This window comes from Urocampus carinirostris, chromosome 17, assembly GCF_059441175.1.
Source record: "Urocampus carinirostris isolate Australia breed hairy pipefish chromosome 17, RoL_Ucar_1.0, whole genome shotgun sequence".
Taxonomy (NCBI): domain Eukaryota; kingdom Metazoa; phylum Chordata; class Actinopteri; order Syngnathiformes; family Syngnathidae; genus Urocampus; species Urocampus carinirostris.
The window spans coordinates 6,899,171-6,905,170 of record NC_142365.1 but is presented as its reverse complement, the minus strand read 5'-3'; the positions used below and the strand labels follow the sequence as shown (position 1 = coordinate 6,905,170).

The 6,000-nt window shown below is 44.9% G+C and overlaps 1 protein-coding gene across 1 annotated transcript in view; it reads left to right on the top strand.

Annotated features, from left to right (window-relative positions):
* The first annotated feature begins 560 nt into the window (after positions 1-560).
* pcdh1a (protocadherin 1a) overlaps positions 561-6,000 on the top strand; it is a 174,915-nt gene continuing 169,475 nt past the window's right edge. The window contains exon 1 of the mRNA XM_088321315.1: positions 561-1,111. The gene's annotated coding sequence lies outside the window, so the exon portion shown is untranslated. The remainder of the gene's footprint in view (positions 1,112-6,000) is intronic.

Sequence of the window (6,000 nt, the reverse complement as noted above, 5' to 3'; positions counted from 1 at the left end):
GTCCTGATCTGACTCAGATACGGCAGCTTCATCATCTGGTTGCCGTATGTAATCGATTCATTTATTTTTAAACATTTTTAAAGCAACCATTTCATTTCTATGCAGATTCAAACGATTTATTTATCTATAACTCGGTGGATCATTATATATCCCATAGCAAAACAACCTGAAAGACGACCTGCTGCCGCACTACTACTACCAGCCCAAAGATGGCGCCAAATGAACAAATAGCGGCACAGCTTCATTTTGGTTGCTTCTCCATATCAAAAAAGTACAACTCTCAGCGCCCGAGACCTGCTGCTCTTCCTCGGCGTGCTTCTCGCTTCCCACAGCAGCTCACGTGGAAGCTAAGCGTGCAGGAAAACGCATCCGGGGCGGAGGAGCTCAGGCGTTAATGTGCATTTTGCGGGCGAACCACTTTGATGCTGGAATATCGTTCAAGTCCAGGAATCGAACCCATTTCGCGGTGGCCAGTGCGCGCATAACGTGATGTTAAGTGTGAAGTTGGCGCGTTATGCTGCTGATGGGAGCCCCTCCTCATCCTCCTCCCCCTTCTTCTCCTCCTCCCTCCACGATGTGATGAGAGGAGAGAGGCAGCAAAGGGAGCAAGCCAGCCTGTCTCAGCATCCCGCCGCCACTTGCTCTGTGGAACTCCTTCTTTTATGATCATTTTATTCTTCCTAGACTGACATTTCACATCTCTTCTCATTTAACCCACTGGTGCGTCTTTGGAGTGCGCCGCAGGTCTCTCGGAACTTGGAACGGAAAGGGATGCGCCAGCAAGTGCGTTTTGGCTGAAGACTTGAAGATGGCTCGCAGGGACGCCCCCGCGCCCTCAATCGGAATGCATCTCCCCCTTTTCTGACTTGAATCATCAAATTCTTCCGAGCAAACTGCAAACTTTGGACATTTCAGAGGAGTTCGAAGTGGGGGAGGAGGACATCGATTCCTCTTCATCAGTATGAGGAGACCACCTTGCAGTCTTGTAAATGTTAATGCGGGAAAGTTGTGACGGCAAGTTCTTTTGAGGATATATCGCAGTTTGTCGGATGTAGCAGCTTCTTTTTCACGGATTTTAACGTGCAAGCGCCCACCCGAGTGTCTCGTCAAGGTACGTTGCACAAATGACTTATCGTTATCATTTCAATGTGTTTTTCTATCTCACACTCCGATTGGTTGCAGCTTATTCCCCACTTCCAACAAGTTGCCAGCTACAACGCATCGTAACTGTTACATGCACTGCAAGTAGAAACAGAAAAAAGACCCCCCCCTGGCAATGCACGCAGAATTGCACACGCGCAAATTCCATCGAACGCTATGCAGGCATTGCCTGGATTGTGTGCAGCAGAAAATTATGCTCTTCAATCCTTCTTTTTCGCCCACTTCCCATTTCAATTCTGTGTTCTTGACGCTCATTTTGTCAAATGAACGCGTTGGAGTTCGTGCACATGGGAAATAAGACCCCCAAAACCTCCCCTCCTGCACTCTCCAATAAGTGAGAGTCTTGGGTGTTGTTTCTCCCCACTCCACCAAGCAATCCCCTCGTTTTAATAGTCTGCCAGCCGCATCGTGTACTCACTACAAGGCCGTCGTCAAAAGAGGGAAGGGGGGGTCCACAAACACAACTTGGCCGTAAAGCGTTCGGGCTCATAGCTCACAAACTGCCCGGAACCGGAACCTTTTTCTCAAGCTGGTGATCTCATCTGTGAAGAGCTGGAGGCAGTCGGCTGGATGCCAGATGAGATCTGGACCAGCTTAGATAAGAGAGGAAAAAAGTCTTTCGGGTTTCGTTTAAGTGACGATTCCTTCCCTAAAATGGAAGTTAACAGAATACACAACAGTACAGGTGGATCAACAATGGTGCACACAGACGCACACTAGGTGGTGCTATGGCTCCTGCCTCTTTGCCCTTTCTCAAAAGCTTTCAACATTTTTTTTGATGTATTAATAGAGGCAGATTTTCCAATAAAACGACCCATTTTAAAAGATAATATAGATAATTATCCTGTTGAAAACACCCCTGCCCCACTAGCAACTCTTTAACCCGGGAGTCACAAACTCATATTAACTAGTGGGTGTCACTGGAGTTAAGGTCTCGGTAATGTCGGTCCATAACTCTATTTCTACAATAAAAGTTCCAATAAAAGCCATCTACTGTTCTCTAGGATCTCCTTTCACACAAAATAATAGGATATAAGAAAAGGAAAAGAAAAAGAAAATATTAAGAATGAATAAGAAAACCAAAGTGTGATAAAATGAAACAATAGAAAACATGGCAATACAGCAAATGATAAGACTTGAAGGGACTTGTATTCTTCTTGTATTCTAGGAGGAGCGCCTCTTAGTGGTAAAAGACGTATTTTATTAAAAACACAATGTTTATTTTGATAATAAGCAAGAAAACCACGAAATATTCTTTTAAAAAAAACTACACGTAGGTGGATGAATTTCAGTTTATTTAACATAACATGAAGTTCAACGAGAGCTGATATGATTTCCGTCATTTTGCTAAGAGTAGCTGCAAAAACCCCCAGAATCCTTATAAAAGGCTACACAAGAAAAGTAGAAAAAAAAAGTGGGGTTTGGTCACTTTGAGTCTCCGTAGTTTGCATTATTCCCGGCACTTTTTAGCACTCGGTTTGGTCGGAATACACAATACAGCAACATCTTCTGGTCAAAAATTTCACAGTATCGGCAGCATGGCGGATGGGCGGTAAGCATGCAGCCCCACAGTGCGGAGGTTCAGTGTTCAAGTCCAGCGTCCGCAGCCTCTCCCGTGTGGGGTTTGCATGTTCTCCCCGTGCCTGCGGGCACTCCGGTTTCCTCCCACATTCCCCAAAATATACTTGTCAGGTTAATTGGCCAGTCCAAATTGTCTCTACGTGTGAATGAGAGAGTGAGGTCTGAGCTTATGAGATCAAAACTTCCTGTGTGGAGTTTGCATGTTCTCACATTTCCTCCCATATTCTAAAATCATGCATGTCAGGTGAATTGGCTGGTCCAAATTGTCCCTAAGTGTGAAAAAGTGAGTTGTCTGTCTCTGTGTGCCCTGCGACTGGCTGGCAACCAGTTCAGGGTGTCCCCTGCCCACTTCCCAAAGATAGCTGGGATGGGCTCCAGCACCCCAGCGACACTCTACTCAGGATAAGCGGTGAAGATAATGGATGGATTTCACAGTTTCTAATTATGTAGTCGGAAAAATCGAATTAACATAGTTGGTTCAAAGCCAGATATTCCCCAAAAGTTACGTAAGGTGCATTCACTGTCTTTTAAGCTTCAGTACAACAGTGGAGATAATCTTCTTGGAATACCCCAGAAGTAACGAGAAATTTTACCGAAAAAGTAATACTGTTACTCCCCAGATTACTGACACCCAAAAGTAGCACATTACTCTGAAATGATTACATGATCTAGTTACAAATTATCGTATATACTAGCACTGAAGCTGACCCCTAAAAACTGCTTCGAAATAGACTCATAATAAAAGATATAGAAGAAAACATAGACAACAATCTGTGGAAGTGGTGAAACCCAATATTTCTTGGCTTGTACAGTCTTGAGAGCTTGAAAACAAACACTTAACTGAGACACACTATATCTAATTTGTCTCCGGGCTTCAAACCACTAAAATATTTCATTTTCATTTTCAAGGTACTGTCCAAAATGGTTTTTTTATCCCAACAGGAATGGCGCATTCCAACAATAATTTTTCAAATAAAAAGACCAAAATAAGGCACACTTTTATGATGAATTCTGTGCTCATGTTTGCCTCATTGATTGAGTTGGTTTCTTATTCCTTTGTAAGCCACTCCATCTTCCCAACGTGCTGCTTACCGTTCGGAACTAGAGCCACAAAGCCCATTACACGCATAAAAACTGCCCCCGTTGTCACAAACCAGGACAGGAAACAGGAATGAGAACCCAATCGCATAACGTTACTCACAGTTTATTGGGGAGAGGAGGAATGAGCACCCACTCGATCCGGGGTTCGATGGTTGCGGAAGTAGATTGAGATCAGAACTAAGGAGTGGTCAAAATCAAACAGATCGATAAAAACAGGATCCAAACACAGGCAAAAACGGAGATTCACAGGACTTGGCATACAACACGGAGTTTCGCAGACGCTCTCACACCAGGCGACTCACAAGACAGCGTTTAAGTAGTCCGGCAGCACTCTGTCAACGCGTTTCAGCTGGTGTCCATGGGCGGGGCCAATTGGGCGCCGTGGCAACTGTGACAGAATCTGGCGCCACACTGCGGGGACCAATCGGGCGCCATGGCAACCGTGACACCCCTTGATTTTAGTATTTTATTTCATAGTTGTGAATAAAGCTAAGATGGGAGTATATACCGTATAATAGGGGGAATATCTCCATGCTGAAAAATTCAGAGACCTCACCATACAGTGTGCTTGAGAGTGCCCCACTGTAACAGTACTGCTGCGTATGCTTCTCACGCGTTGCTGGTATTTGGATATCATTAGTTACCTTGTGAGCGAAGGAGGATCAGTTAGCAATTAGCTTACTTTGTAAAGCATTATTTGCTTTTAGGGGAGTCAGTGGCTCAGGAGGTAGAGCGCTCGTCTTGGGATCAAGAGATCGCAGTTCTAATCCCGCCTCCTTCGTGTTACATGTCGAAGCGTCCTTTCGGTAAGACACTGAACCCCTAAAACCCCCAATAAGCAGGTTAGTGCCTTACATGGCTGCACGGCCGCTATTGGGAAATGTGAAGCACACTGTAAAGCGCTTTGACTTGAAAAGCACTATTTAAATGCAGATCATTTCATTTCATTTTACTAAGCAGCCGAGTAACACACCAGTCGAGTTACAAAATTGTATCCCTACTCGTTTGTGACTCGTCAGTCCCGACACCGGATTGCATCCATATGAAACTCGCATGGACAGCACTAACAATCCTTTCATATTAAGCCAAGGGCCACAAACTATCGTCTCGCAAACGCCCGCGTGCCACGAGTCCGAGACCGCTGTTTTAACCTTTTCAAGATCCGCCTCGGTAGCTTCTTGAAAGCGCGGAGTGATTAATTGATTCCTCGAATGTTATTTTTTTTTTTGAATGCCAGCCGAGCCCCGGCGGCAGCATATTGTGAATTTAGCGAGAGACGGTGGGGTCGGTCTTCGGCTCGGCTGATTCGAGGCCGCACCTGCAACATCGCAAATGTCAGCCAGTCAGTCACCGCCTTGACTCAGCCCATCGAGTCATAGATCATCCGTCTCTATGGTAACCGGGACAGGTGCATACGGGCTGCAGCATCATTATCCTAGACTTTCTTTTGAATGTCTGAGTTTCAAACAAAAGGATAAAGCGGCATACATTTACTTGCCGTGTCAAACATAGGACAGAATCCATCCGTCAGGGGGTCTCATTTGGTCCTTTAGAACTAAAACGAATGAATAGTTTTAAAACCAGGTATGTCAAACACACCGTCCGCAGGCTGAACCCGGTCCGTTACCTGATTTAATCTAGATCGCCATAAATTTCTGATCATGTCAAATAAAGCGAGTCTCCAGATCATTTCCATCAAAATAAATCCAGACCAAATGCTCCCTTCGGCCACAAGAGGGCGTCCATGTGCATAAGGGCTCAAGTCAAAACTTATTTTTTGTATATGTTTTTTATTTATATCAAAGCAGCATGAGAAAGAAGGCAGAAATTACAAACTTGAGTTTGTATAGCGTGGTGAGTTGGTTCAGGTGAAAACCTGCATTCAAAACCATTTGTTCCCATTGTTTGTTAATAAATCTGTTGTGCTTAGAAAATACCACTTGTCATCTGCGGTTTTCACTATTGCATTGGCGAACATTTGGCACCGCCGGTGTGACGCCAGCTGCGGCTCGTTGACAGAATGGCTTCCCTATTATTTAAGCTTAGTGCTCTCTCTCTCTCTCACTTTGTCAGTCCGTCAATGAACCTCTGCTCTGCAAGACGTGGGTTTTGACTCTGTCCGGCGTTGCCTGTCCGGTATCGTACCCATCTATTTTT